Raw genomic sequence first — 15,898 nt, 5'->3', positions numbered from 1 at the left:
CTATTTATTTGGTTCATTGCAGCTATGTAGAATAGTCCCTTGATTCCAACCAAACCTATTTGTCTACTTTTGACTAGCAGTAATTTATGAGAGGAGTGTATTTCCCACCAAAGGATTAGTCACATTAAAGACTATTTGTAGATGTCCCCAAATTATTTTTCCGTGTAGTTTTATTTGGCTACTTTGATGCATTTTCTTATTAAATCTAAGAGTTTTATGGTTGGTTCTCTTAGGTTTCCTAGGCAATCACATAATATAAAAAATTATAATTTTGATCTTTCTTTTCCAATTGATATATATTTGTTTCCTTTTTTGATTTATTTTTAGCAGTAAACAGAAACTTCAGGATAAGATTTTAGCATTGATAGGTGACAGTCTTGACTTGTTTCCAGTATGAATGGGATACCTTTGATATTTGGCATTGGGTAATCTTTTTTATAGGTTGTATTTATCCCATTAAGAATGGCTCATTTTATTCCAAGCTTAATTTACTTTTCTTTTAATCAAAAGCCTTTTCAGCATCTGAGATTGTACTGTATTTTCAAACTTGACCTATTAATTTAATTATATATTGTAATTATTTATTGGAATACTCACCCCTTCCCTCCTTCCTTCCCTCCCTCTTTCCTTCTTTAGTAAAAAGTACATTATGTGCCTGTCATGGATAATTCTTTTTATGTAAACATTTTTTTTTTTTTTAATTTTTATTTATTTATTTATTTTTGGCTGTGTTGGGTCTTCGTTTCTGTGCGAGGGCTTTCTCTAGTTGTGGCAAGCGGGGGCCACTCTTCATCGCAGTGTGTGGGCCTCTCACTGTCACGGCCTCTCTTGTTGCGGAGCACAGGCTCCAGATGCGCAGGCTCAGTAGTTGTGGCTCACGGGCCCAGTTGCTCCGCGGCATATGGGATCTTCCCAGACCAGGGCTTGAACCCGTGTCCCCTGCATTGGCAGGCAGATTCTCAACCACTGCGCCACCAGGGAAGCCCTATGTAAACATTTTAATCTTTAAATAATGTTAGTTGATGAAATGGGTCCTTGATTAGATAATTTTTTCTTTGGAATATTCTTCAAAAAGTATGTGAAACACTTATTGAGTTCTTTTTCAGAAACTATATTCTGTGGTACAAATCATATGAACTAGATTTGTTGAGCCTGACAGTTCTACCAAAATGCAGTTAAGCTTTCTTTGATAAGACACATGGAAGTCTAGCAAACAAAAATAAAGAACAGTTTTTGCAAATTATACACTTAGTGGAGAAGCTAACCTCATTTTCAGCATTATAAAGATGCATTTAATGTCAGTCCACTTTAAAAGACTGTTTTAAAAAAAAGGTAATAAATTTAGATAACTAATATTAATGTTTGGGTAGTTTTTTTCAAATCTGGAACTCAATTTCATGACAGTTGTCTTTAAGCATGTTGTATTTATCATTCATTAATTATTATTATTATCTATTATTTTGGTTAAAGCAAACTACACAGAAAAAGAATTGGGGGACATCTATAAATAGTCTTTCATGTGATAATTCTTTTGATGGGAAACACATTCTTCTCATAAATTACTGCTAAGTCAAAATTAGATAAATAAGTTTGGTTGGAATCAATTCTACATAGTTGCAATGGTAAATAAAGAACCATCCAACTGCAATAACACCTGAAGAAAAAGCAGAAAGTATGTGTCTTGCTGGTGGCAAATGAGAACATCTTGTCTTTGGTAACCCCCTTAAGAATATTTTGTGTTTAGCTGCAATTGTAAGGTTGAAGCTACATAAAATGTCCTCAGTTGTTTCCCAGTTATTGTGAACCTAACCAATGGAAAGCACTATTTATTCAAGGCAGCCATAAGAAGGAACTTTAAACACATCTTATTTTGAAGATTCAAGTATATAGAACTATTTTAGAACTAAATGAAAATGTCATGAACAAAGAATTATTTGAAAGGTGGGTATATTTAGAGTATATTAGAATATTAGACTGTTGAATATTTTATAGGTATCACCTTTAGGAAAATAATTCTACGTGGATGGGTGGTTTCATGACAAATTATCATATTCATGGCAGTGCATGTTGGGATAAACTGAGGAAAGTTCTTTCTTACCTCTTTTTTTTAATAGCTTTCTGGGGGTGTTAACACTCATTATGAGGGTATCTCCCTCTACTTTTTATTTAGGAAAAGAAAAATTGACTATCTAACTTTTTGATCCAGTATACCGAGTCCCATGTTAAAAGTTTCGGCATTACTAATGTTCAAGAGAATGCAAATTTAAACAATAATGAGGCAATTTTAACATCTTTTAAATTGGCATAGACATTAAAAATGATAATAGGTTAATGCTGGCAAGTTCCTCACAAAGCTGGCACATTAAATGTGAATTCATATACCTCTCAGAAACCATTTTGGCTGTATATATCATAAGCCATAGAAAAGTTTATACTCTTCAACTCTGTAATTCTACTATTGAGAATTTACCCTGAGGAAACTCTTCAGAAGAAGAAAAAAAAAGCTATGAGTATTAAGAAGCTCATTACAATAATGATTATAATGAAAAAATTGAGAATAAATTTAATACTAAAAGCATGGGAATAATTAAGTAAAGCAAGGTATAGGCAGTGGATGTCATACTCTAGTGTCACTAAGTAAAAATTATGAAAATTGTTCAACATGGCAAAGTGTTTGGGATGTCAGACTAAATGGCAAAAAGTGAGAAGCAAAATTTTGTTTACTCACAGCTATAAACATGTAAGTCCATATGTACATATTCTGGAAAGAAAAGCTAAAAAACTGGTTTTAGATATGTAAATTATAGATTTTTGTCTTTTAAAATGTATGTTGATATTTTAAATGTGTGTATTGCATTTTAGTGGATAATTAGCTAATGGCTTATTGATAACATTGAAATATTCATGAAAAATAATTCCTTCCCGTAGTTCATATCTTAAGTCCCATGTGCTTTATATTTAAACACTATGGATTCATAACACTACCTAAAACATATGCAGCGTTGGATGGTTCAGTGAATCGGCTGTGAAGATATGTGTGATCTGGCATATCACTGAAGTTTGCTTAGCTGATAAAATATGCTCTATATATTTCATCTCCTTATATACATATAATTCATTATTTTCTCTAACACATTTGTATTTGTTTACAACAAAATCAAATATATATAATCACAAAGGTAGTTAAATCTTAGCGTGATAAATAAATTTGTAGAGCAATGTTATGTTATTTGATAAAGAAAAAGATATACAATGAAAATAACAAAATAAATTATTTATAGAATTAAATAAATACACACGTGTAATACATATCTAATCACATTCTATCCTTTTCTCAGTGTATATCTGAGGTACTTAGACATTTTGGAAGTTCAGCAATCATGTAGATTAGGGGTTATAAACTCAAATCCTATAAGGGCCAGACTCCTGGCACTAATAATAAACAAAGCTGTTTGGGTTTCATTTACAGTGTGTGACCCATCGAAAGAGGGCAGCAGTGAGCGAGGTCTTGCTCATTGCTTTGGGAGAAAAGAGGCTGAGTGTTCAAAAGAAGCCAGACAGATTACCTAGAGTTTTATGTGAAAACTCCTTTTAGCAGTGAAATTAGTTCGTATGAAAACACAGTGGGCCAAGCAAAATACATTTATTTTCATGTCATACCCAGACCAGAGCAGCTGTTTGTGATCTCTAGTTCTATTACAAATCATTTTATTTTATTTTATTGTTTTATTCTATTTTAGAACTAAAGCATGACACTCAAAGAAGAGAAATGACTTCTCTAAGATCACAGCAAATTAGTTGCAGAACTGCCTCTAGAACGAGGTCTCCTGAACCTTGGTTCTTTGGTTTTTCTAGTGAAACTGATTCTTTTTTTTTTTTTTTTTTGGTCTGCTAAGGAAGAATTCTTTATTAAAAGGTACTTATAACTACAGAATATAGAGAATATTTTTATAGATCACTTAATTTTAGTGCTATACTTCTAAAACTACTTTTGCACAAATCTTCTGAAGCTCAAATTTTCCCTGAAAGTCAAACAGCAACCATCCCTACTTCCCTCACAAATATACATGTACAAACCCTGAATGTGAAGCATTCTGCCAATAATAGAGCAAATGATTCCTTTGAAAAGAGGGAATCATAAGGAAAAGTGGAAACCTGGTTGTCTTTCCACACCCCCAAATGACGTTGGTTTTTGAGAACCCATTTTAAATGGAGTTTTTGTGCTGCCTATGTCATCTGTCAAATGTCTGCTCTAAGAAGGAGGGCTTCAGAATGTTGAGCTCTGGATCTTCTTGCAGTTTCAGAATAATGAATGATTTGCCATAGTATTTACGTTTTAACATCTCATATCTAATGTCACATTCTCTAGCCCAAGACAGTGCTTGCTTTATAATTTTTCCTCTCATTAGCATAGCACCCCTACTTTTGCCAATCAACTCAAAGGCCCTCCACATATAAGAAATTTTCATACATATTAAACAATGGTTATGGTAAAAAATATTTTAGCAGAACCAAATACCTAATTCTGAGTCTCCCTTCTTTAGTCTTCTTCGTTTTCAGCCTAGTCTGCCTTCCAATTTTCAATAAGTCTTCCTAAAACATTGCTTTGATTAGGTTATTCCTCTGCTCAAAAACTTTGAGTATTTGTCATTAGAGATTAATGTGTAAGCCAATGGTTTCCAGACTATGAGCACCCAGGGCACTGCAGTGAATTCATAGGGATGCCACAGAATTTTTGTAAAAATTGAAAGAAGGATAGTGGACATTTGCCAGACACTATAGAAACTACTATCTCAAGGTAGTTTGCAGTTTTAATATTTGATTGTGCTACAATTCCTTTTGGTGGCATCTTATCTTTTCAAAGGTGACTTTTCAACAATTGCTATGAAAAAATCAAATACCTCTTGGAAAACAATGTGGGACATGAAATGAGGATGGTAACATCCAGTCTGATTTTGACTCTTGAGAAGTTGTGCAGTGCCCAGCAAGCATATACATCCCATTAGTAAATAATTATGGTTACTTAAAATGAAAGAAAATGTATTTTTTTCTTTAAATGTGTTATATTTATTTTTCAAATGGTTACTGACTTGTTAGGACATAAATATTTATTAAGTTGTTTGAACTTAGTTACTTAATAAATGGAGATACTAGGTATTTCTTTTGGTCTAGAGGTGTCACGAAAAAATTACTGAGTTAAAAAGGATGCCATGAACGAAGATATGGAAATCTCTGGCTAAGCCTTTTAGCCTTGCATTCAGTGTTCTTTAAATATTGCCCCAAATTCTTTTTAATTCATGTTAGACCATTTCCTTACTTTAATGCACTTTTATCTCTAGAATGGTGCATTCATTGTCTCTTGATAATGGTTTATCCAGTCAGTACTTTGCATATTTACTTCCCAACCTGCACTTTTGTCCATATACTTTCCACATGTATAATTTGTGGAAATATTATTTGCATTTTGATATATCTTTTTCCCTCCTTTGTCCAAACAGGTTCTCAGGCACTTGTAGATCCTTGAATAAGGGGGGAAAAGGGGTATCTTCCAGTCAGAAAATAGAAGTTGTTGATAGACAAACTGTTTTCCGGATTTTATTTTATTCAGAAGGTCAAAGTCCTTGAGAGATTTATGTTTGGGATTGAGGGAAAGCAGGAAGGGGACTGTATTGGCAGTGGGGAAAAAGAGTAAAGGAGAGTGTATTAGTTCCCTAGGGCTACTGCAACAAATTAACACAAACTTGGTAGCTTGAAACAACAGAAATTTATTCTCTTACAGTTCTGGATACCAAAAGTCCAAAATCAACATGTTAGCAGGGTTGGTTCCTTCTGGAGGCTCCTAAGAAGAAGCTATTCCAGGCCTCCCTCCTAGTTTGCTGGCAATCCTTGGTGTTCCTTGGCTTGGAGACACAGAACTCCATTATTTGCTTCCATCTTCATGAGGTATTCCGTGTGTCTCTGTGTCCTTTCTTCTTCTTCTAAGGACACTTACATTGGGTTTTGGGCCCACCCTAAACCCAGGATGATTTCATCTCAAGATCATTAAATTACATCTGCAGACGGGCTTCCCTGGTGGTGCAGTGGTTGAGAGTCCGCCTGCCGATGCAGGGGACACGGGTTCGTGCCCCGGTCTGGGAAGATCCCACATGCCGTGGTGCGGCTGGGCCCGTGAGCCATGGCCGCTGGGCCTGTGCATCCAGAGCCTGTGCTCTGCAATGGGAGAGGCCACAACAGTGAGAGGCCCGTGTACTGCCAAAAAAAAAAAAAATTACATCTGCAGAGACCCTATTTCCAAATAAGGTCTTATTCCGAGGTTCCAGGTAGATATGGATTTTGGGGGAACACTATTCATCCTACTAGAGAGAGTAATACACTGGGAATGTTAGGAGATTGGCAGGTAAAGCATAGGGGAGGCCTATGCTTACTTTCTCCCTGGCAATGCTAGCCTGGGTGGCACAGTGTGGAAAGGAATGAAGGAGCTCCTACTTTACCAAGTAGGAGAAAACTTGGCTACCAGGGCTCTGGCATAAACCAAGATTCTCCTGTCCAAACTTGGCACAGAAATCACCTGCCTTCATGGAACCACACAGGCTTGGGTCATATTTGATTTAAATAAAGTAATTTCACAATTTTTGCACGTTCAAGTGTGTAAAACATAATATGTCACTACAACCACACTTATTCCACCCATCCTCCAAGACTGAGCTCAAATTCCCTTTCTCAGGGAAAACTCAGGCTGAAGTCAATCCTTTCTTCTTTGTAGTGATTGTGACTTTATTTTGGTAATTAATACTGTGTTGCTTCATCTCATTTCTTCCTCTCGGAGTATTTGCACTTTATGCACGTGAAACTATTTATCATTTCATGTCTTTTATTGTTTTCCTAGTATATTAGATTTTAGCTCCTTTAGCTCCCTATCCCCATAGGAAGGGACTATGTTTTATATATCCTGGTAGGCATCAGAATTCTCACCACCATTAGATATGGATTAGACATGGATTTAATTAGGCATGGATTTAATTTGATTTATTGCTTTTACCTTTTGTTCCTAGTGTTCAAATCCCTTCCTATTTCTCCTTTGATATAGTTTAAATATATTTTTTAAAACATGATAGCATCTGGTATTTTTCTAATGCAAACAAATTATTTGAGTGTTTTAGCAGAGCTTTCAGCTGGTAAACATTCTTTATGATTTTGACCAACACATCCCAAGGTAAATGACAAGTGAAAAAAGTGGGTTTTGTTTTCTAAGTCCCTCGGCATCTCAGGTGCACCAGCATTGCTTCCTTTTGTGTGGAAAAGCATTGCTAGCCAACCTTAGCAGTTTCTGAATTTCACAATCTAGTTTGTTTTATTAGAAGTGTATAGCAGTAAGTTCTGGGTAAGTGGGAAATGAATTACAATCTGATATACGAACAAATCCTCTGGGGCTCAATAGGTGTACTTACGGGGTTGCTCTGCTCTACTGGATTCTTTTCCTTGGTGTGTAACTTTTATATCATGTTGGAATTGAGAATAATACAAAACTTAGGAAAAAATTTAATCTCAAATACTTAAGTCATTTTCAAAGAAAACTCAATTGGTCTTCCATGTCTAGGACAAAGAAGCATGTTCAGTTGCTCCTGTTTTACTAAAAAAAATGGCAGACTTAAAACACAAAGTGAATATATGTCCATGCCACTCTCTTGCTTTGTCACAGCTTACCCTTCCCCCTCCCCATATCCTCAAGTCCATTCTCTAGTAGGTCTGTGTCTTTATTCCTGTCTTACCCCTAGGTTCTTCATGACATTTTTTTTTCTTAAATTCCATATATATGTGTTAGAATACAGTATTTGTCTTTCTCTTGCTGACTTACTTCACTCTGTATGACAGACTCTAGGTCTATCCACCTCACTACAAATAGCTCAATTTCGTTTCTTTTTATGGCTGAGTAATATTCCATTGTATATATGTGCCACATCTTCTTTATCCATTTCTCTGATGATGGACACTTAGGTTGTTTCCATCTCCGGGCTATTGTAAATAGAGCTGCAATGAACATTTTGGTACATGACTCTTTTTGAATTATGGTTTTCTCAGGGTATATGCCCAGTAGTGGGATTGCTGGGTCATATGGTAGTTCTATTTGTAGTTTTTTAAGGAACCTCCATACTGTTCTCCATAGTGGCTGTACCAATTCACACTCACACCAGCAGTGCAAGAGTGTTCCCTTTTCTCCACACCCTCTCCAGCATTTATTGTTTCTAGATTTTTTGATGGCCATTCTGACTGGTGTGAGATGATATCTCATTGTAGTTTTGATTTGCATTTCTCTAATGATTAATGATGTTGAGCATTCTTTCATGTGTTTGTTGGCAGTCTGTATATCTTCTTTGGAGAAATGTCTATTTAGGTCTTCTGCCCATTTTTGGATTGGGTTTTTTTTTTTTTGTTATTGAGCTGCATGACTGCTTATAAATTTTGGAGATTAGTCCTTTGTCAGTTGCTTCATTTGCAAATATTTTCTCCCATTCTGAGGGTTGTCTTTTGGTTTTGTTTATGGTTTCCTTTGCTGTGCAAAAGCTTTTAAGTTTCATTAGGTCCCATTTGTTTATTTTTGTTTTTATTTCCATTTCTCTAGGAGGTGTGTCCAAAAGGATCTTGCTGTGATTTATGTCATAGAGTGTTCTGCCTATGTTTTCCTCTAAGAGTTTGATAGTGTCTGGCCTTGGACATATATACACTACCAAATGTAAAATAGATAGCTAGTGGGAAGCAGCCGCATAACACAGGGAGATCAGCTAGGTGATTTGTGACCACCTAGAGGGGTGGAATAGGTAGGGTGGGAGGGAGGGAGATGCAAGAGGGAAGCGATATGGGAATATATGTATATGTATAACTGATTCACTTTGTTATAAAGCAGAAACTAACACACCATTTTAAAGCAATTATACTCCAATAAAGATGTAAAATAAAATAAAATAAAATATGAAAAAAAAACCCCCACAAAGTGAGAACTCCTGATATCAATGAAACTTTTCTTCAGTTCCAGAACATTCTTTGCCCAGAGTGCATTTGAATATCTTCCAGGAAATCTGTAAGTCATGTTCTATGGGTAGACTGTCAGATTTCAGATCTGGCATTATCTTTGACTTGACAAAGATATTTCTTGTTTAAATCTGAAAAAATTTAAAGGCAGTAGTATCCTTATTAAATACCTAATTGTGTTTATTAACTGTACTTATCCAAAATGACTATTCTTAAAAATATCTTTAATCAACATAAGGAGAAGAAATTTCTTAGATTTTCTTGCCAAATTATATTGGGTTGGCCACAAAAAGAAATAAGTATTTTTTCTCCTAATTCTAATATAAAGACCCATTTCTCCATTAAATTAGAAAGGTGGATTTACTTCTCTACATTTTACTGATTTTTTACATGTAACAACCTCCCTTAATTTCTGCTCCTACACGTGCAGTCTATACAGTGGAATCCTTTACCTCTACCTCTAGGATGAGCAGTCCCTAAGTTTTGAATTGGTGGCCAATACTGAATATTTGGTAACTTTACATGAAATTTGTCTTCTCTTCAAAAGTTAGAAAAGCCAAAATAACATGTTTCACATTCCCCCAAAGCATTAATCTGACAGAGTTTACCCCTTTAGACAAATCCTGAAATAAATAAATCATATACATAGTCCAGGACTCTGGGGTCCTTTCTGCCAGGCTTGCACTGGCCTAGAGGAGGTAGGATGACTTTTGTCTTGATTCTAAGATTCAGGTTCCTTGAGGACACTGGCTTTAGTAAGTGATTACTGTCTTAATAATCTTAGTGATATCTTAATAATTTGTCTTGTCCTTTAGTTTCCTTGCTTGTATTTCCGTAATACCCTGTATTAACTACTGAGCTCTACTGTGTCCACTTGGAGCTCTGTGATGCCCTGCATTCCTGATCTCTGTATATGGACTTTTTAAGACCCATCCCTACGCCCCCGCCGCCTTGTCCCTGTGCCTGCACTCTGCCTCATAATGATTTATTATTGATATTAGTTTCTATTTTGTGGCCATAACTTTATTCCGATATTCAGTTAAACTTACAGAGGGGATGAAGAAAATGTAAAAGAGGTAACAAGTAAGAGCACAAAGTAGTAGTATATGAAGGCAGATAACCCAAATTCAGAAGGGCTGGGGTTAGCATGGCTGACTGTCCATGGCTTTGACCACTTCCATGGGGCTACCTTTCACTAGCCCAGAGACTACGTTATTTCCATCCAGCTAACCAGCAGGACAGATGAAGACTCTAGAACCACTTGTATTGGATCCAACGTTTGCCTTGGACAAGGTGCCAAGACTGGTGTGCTTCCAGAAAACGTTCTTAGCAGCATATTTCTCCTGGAAGATGGCTTTTCCACCAGTGTCATTATTGTGTGTGAAATTACCACTCAGGTATGAAAACAGAGTAACCATTCTGTAAATATAGAAATCCCTGTCACACAGTCCTTCCTCTCTGGTTTTCAGAGACCAAACATTTTCTGCTATTTTTAGAACTTTGTCTGAAAAGATCTTCATAAAAGACAGGAGCTCATTGTCAATAGTAATATTGAATCGTGCAACTGTGAGCTGGTCCTGAGTGGAATCAGCCTGGCGTTTACATGGTGACAGCTCTAAGAGGTAGCATGTGCAAAGTGCCTTGACACCTTCTTTGGACCTTCACCTAAGTCTGTTATCCTCTTCTGGATATTGAACTCCCTCCTGGCTGGAATCTTACCACCTGAGGCTGATTCATGAGCCTCAGCACTTCTACCTCCTCAGCGGGAGAGGTTGGTCCCCAGGTTCAGACGTCCCTCATCTGCTGTAATCTACTGCATTGTGTACTTAGCTGGGTCAAGGGATTTAACAAACTTCATATTCCTAGATCTTGTGTTCTGGTTTAGAATTAAAAGAGATGGAGTGCATGCAGCCATGGCATTGACTGTGGAAAAGTGATAATGATTAGAAGAATGGATGAGTTACAGTGAAGATTTGGCAGTGGGGAAATAAAAGAGGACTGTCTTTTGTGGGCATGTAGGGAAAAGCATCAGTATATAAAACTTTGTTCACATGATCATTTTGGTAGCTAATATAGTTTAGTGTAAATATGGACGATTAACTGTGAAGCCTGATAGAATTTCTTACGTTCAATCACTGAGTCTTAAATGTTCCACACTGGCATGTCTTGGACCAGGGCCCACTCCTGCTCCGTTTACAAAACCAGTTTTCATTGGTGAGGAAATAATCTTCTTGCATAAAACACTGAGAGGTGTTAATAAAAAAAAGTAATAACTGAAGTTATGAGAGTGTTCATATTCTGACTTTTATGATCTCATCCTTACTTCTCTCTCTACATAGGTTTAGGGCTTGCACAAATTGAATGAAACTGAGTTTAATGGCCAAAATTGAACAATTTACATAGAAGTCCTGATATCTGTTTTCTCTTGAAAAAAACTGGAAGCTGTGGCAATGCCTGGTCCACATTCCCAGGCTGTCAGTGTGGCCCCTTTTGGACAGGGCGTGTGATTTCATGCCTGGAGCATCGCTGCCCTGGACACTTCTTACTGCCTCTTGATCATTCTTCCACTGGGCTTGCTTCACTTATGCATGTTACTCCCAAGCCCCTGTAGACCTTTGAGCACCACCCTCTTTTAATCATGTTAGCTCTGTGTCCTCTCAGAAAAACCTCATGTGCATTTTACTTGTACAATACAGGTATTGCAGGAAACAGCAGCATTCTTAATATAATAATACCCAGAACCTCCAAACTGTGGTAATCTTCTGGGAAGAGGAATTAAGAGCCCAAGGCCCCAACTTTTTCTTTGAAAGTTCCATGCTCTCCCAGCTAGTGCAAGCACCGTGGTGACCAACCCCAGGCCACACTGCCACCCTTAGTGGGCACTTGCCTCCCTGACCACTTGCATGGACTCGGGTTTTGACTTAAATTTTTTTCTTAATGCAACTGAGAAATCCTGAGCTTTTCAAACGCCTTACTCAATAGTGAGAAATTACCAAGAAAAATAGATGCAGCATAGAAGAAATCGAAACGTTCTTGTTTACAAAGGTATAGCTTGCTCCTTGGAGAGAACAGGCCCCATCAAATTCCATATGAAGTGATAATCACAGCTCCTGTTTTCTGAGTGTGTACCATCTGCCAGATACTATATTGGGGTGAGATTTATCTAGTTATTCATTAAATCTTTACAAAAGTCCTATTGGGTAATGATATTTTCTCCCATTTTCCAACCTGAAACCAAGGTTGAGAGGCAAAGTACTTTCAGTACATCACACAACTTATTAACTGAAAAGCTGGGCTTTTACCCCAGATCTGATTCTAAGGCAGGCGCTTTCTTTTTTTTTTTTTTTTTTTGGCGGTATGCGGGCCTCTCACTGCTGTGGCCTCTCCCGTTGAGGAGCACATGCTCCGGACGCGCAGGCTCAGCGGCCATGCCTCACGGGCCCAGCCACTCCGCGGTATGTGGGATCTTCCCAGACCAGGGCACAAACCCGTGTCCCCTGCATCGGCAGGTGGACTCCCAACCACTGCGCCACCAGGGAAGCCCGGCAGGCACTTTCTTAGTTCACTATACTGAGAAAAATATTAGCTTAAGCCTTTCCCTTCTTTGCTACAGGCTTACATAGTCAACCAGACTGGCAGCCTCTTTAACATCTGTTGCCCAGGATGCCAGACTTGGTATTTTGAAATACAGAATGAATGATGCTGCACACTTCTGTGAAAGGCTTGTCTTTCCAATTGTGTTCTTTATAATAAGATGCATCCTTTTTGAATCTTCCAGCCCCACCGACAGGAAATTGGCCTTATATGGCCCTAATAGCTAACAACTGCCGTGTTGGCCTTCACCTTGTGGTAAAGGCATTTATGCCGAAATGTGTGGAAAGTGTTTCCTCACAGGGTCCAGATTGGGAGAGGGGAAGTCTGTCCATCCCATGTTGAAACCTGGGGGGGCTGGTAGGGAATATGACCCCTGTTAGAGAAAGGTCAGGCCTTAGTTGCTGAATGTTCTCTGTAAGGATAGGTGGGGTTAGGGGGACACAGGAAAAACACATTCCCTCTGGAGAGGGTCCTGGGCCTTCCTAGTTTTCAGATCTTGGAATGATATAACAAAGCAGCAGAAGCAGTGCCTCAGAGTGGCGGGAGGGTGTATTTTAATTCTGTGTTTTCTGGGTTTCTCTTGCATTCAGGTGTGATGGTGCTATGGTCTGAATGTTTGTGTTCCCCCCAAATTCATATGTTAAAGTCCTAATGCCAGCTGTGATGGTATTAGGAGGTGGTACTTTTGAGAGGTGCTTGATGATGAGGGTGGAGTCCTCATGAACAGAATTAGTGTTCTTATAAAAGAGACCCCACAGAGATCCCTTGCCCTTCCACCATTTGAGAACACCATGAAAAGGCATTGGCTATGAACCAAGAAAAGGGCCCTCACCCAACCATGCAGGCACCCTGATCTTGGACTTCTCAGCCTCCAGAACTGTGAGAAATCAATTTCTGCTGTCTATAAGCCACCCATTCTATGGTACTTTGTTATAGTAGGCCAAATGGACTAAGAAAAACAGTTACAAAGAGCAGTTATGCTGTTGTCTCAAGGGAACATGGAACCATTGCTTCATCATCCAGTGGAAAAGTATGGAGGAAAAGCAATGCCAACAACACACAGACCACATTGTTTCTGGAGATGCCTAGATAACAGGATTCTTGTAAATACTGCGTGCTAACAGATCGCACCCCTGGAGCTATGAGACAACAGAATTCTGACCTGAATGTGACTTTCATATTAAGGCTTCTTGTATCCCTGACTCTCTTTTCAGTGGAGCGTATATTCTGAGGTCTTTGGGTAGCAGAATCAATGAGAAGATGGGGAATATGAATAGAGAGGAACAGCACAACCCTGTTCTGGGGGCCTACAGGGGTATTGGGGTGATACAGCTTTACAGACATAGGCCATGTGGTGGACACTGTGATAAGCCACCCAGATTTCCACTTTAGGATTGAAGGATTTACTCCCCAGTTGCTAGAAGTGCTATAAACAGAAAGACCTCAGCTGTTATCTCTCTACAGAATATGCTTCCGCTGAGAAGCAACTCACCCAAGGTCACACTCCATTTCTGGGGAGGCCTGTGTCCAGTGACTAATCTACATGGGAAATAAAAGTGTTCTCTCCTTAACTCAGGACAACTCTGAAGGATCATTCTAGCTTTACAACTTCCCAGAGAGTTGGCTGAGGCCTCCACTGAGATTGCATTCAACTTCTTCTTTTGTCAATTTCTAATTTTTCCCTCTTCCTTTCCATAGGTATTGAGCCTAAGAGAACTTCCTAATAACTGTCTTACACATGAAACTCTGCCTCAGCATTTTCTTCCTGGGGAACCTGACATGTGACAGACACAAACAGGGTGTGGAGCAGAGGGGGCTGCTCCATTCACCACTGCAGATGGTCCAGGGATCCATGAGGGTTGTTTTGGCAAGGAATAGTCCATTGGCTGCAGAGTTGGAGGACAATCCTGCCTGGAATGATTACACGGGCAGGGGCTTTGTAATGTTCTTGCAAACACCATGTCCTCATTTATTTTCCCTGCATAAGCTTCTGAGGATTTTGGAAATACACAGTGAGTTTATATCTTGGTTTATGTAGAGGTCAGTGGAGGAGACACAAGGATATCTCTGTAGAAGATTACAGTAGATTCTATCTGATGTATGAAACTTTCTGATTTTTCAGTCCGTATTGATTTTTCTTGTTTCTAATTCTGCACTTCTTAATCTGTATTTCAAAATTTGCTACTCATCTCTAGGCTTCTACCCTTTGCTGCTCTACTGTGAAGTCTTGTCTTCCTAATAAATTTATGCATTTTCTAAGGATATTTATTGTTTTGGTTTACATCTATCACAACAAATAGCTCAAAATGGGCACAGAGGCGACTTTAATAAATATTTTCTGATTAAGCTGAGATTAAATTCTCATTAATGGTTTGAGCAATGGTTATGTGATTCAGAAAGCTAATTCATGTTAGGAGCAGAATTGGGCCATTGGGGCAGTTTGTCAAGGAAATAGCCTTGAGTCATTTCAAAAATTTATTTCCAAGTCTCTGTTACTTGCTTTCCCCTCATCTTTGCCTCTTTTCTTTAAAAAATAGTTTATTTTTATTTTATAAATTGCTGTGCAATATCAAGAGGTTTTTAAAACACACATGCACGCCACCTATATTACCACAATACAAGTAACTATTGTTATATTCTTCTGGAGATTTCTATATTCATGGCCCTACATATTTACATCATACACCTAAAACAGTTTTGGGCACAGTCACCCTCAGTCACTGTCACTAATCTGGTGAAAAATAGTATATCATCATACTATATTGTATTTCTTTTGTTACTGATGAAATTAAACATTGTCTACCAGGTGTTTATTGATATTCCTTTCCTCTTATTGAGAAGCTACCAAGACCCAGACAATGTGCTAGATATCTAACACCTCTTAACTCATTTAATAAACATAACACTTTATCTGATGTTCCTGTATTCCTGTATGTCCATTCACCGGGAGACTTCTTTCCTCCTACTGTGTTATGATCTGGTAATACAGAAATAAAAGTTGCTATATATCTTTTTCCTTAACAACTGAAAAACCCTGCTCAACTTGCTGTTACTCAAATGAGTCTTGTAAAGATGGAAGTTCTCTTAGGAGAGAATTTCACCATTTTAAGATGTTAAACATTTCAAGAAACTGAGCCACTGAGAATGACAAGACCCAAGCTGCTAGGACTGGTTGGGGACTGGACTGGTGTCTGGGCCTCCTGATTGCTGTTATGTTATTTCTTCTTTACGCACACAGACACCATCCAGAGACTGATTGTAGGGAAGTCTGTAGATT

Source organism: Mesoplodon bidens (genome assembly GCF_964165515.1).
Source record: "Mesoplodon bidens genome assembly, chromosome: 1".
Lineage (NCBI taxonomy): Eukaryota > Metazoa > Chordata > Mammalia > Artiodactyla > Ziphiidae > Mesoplodon > Mesoplodon bidens.
This window is presented reverse-complemented; position numbering follows the sequence as displayed.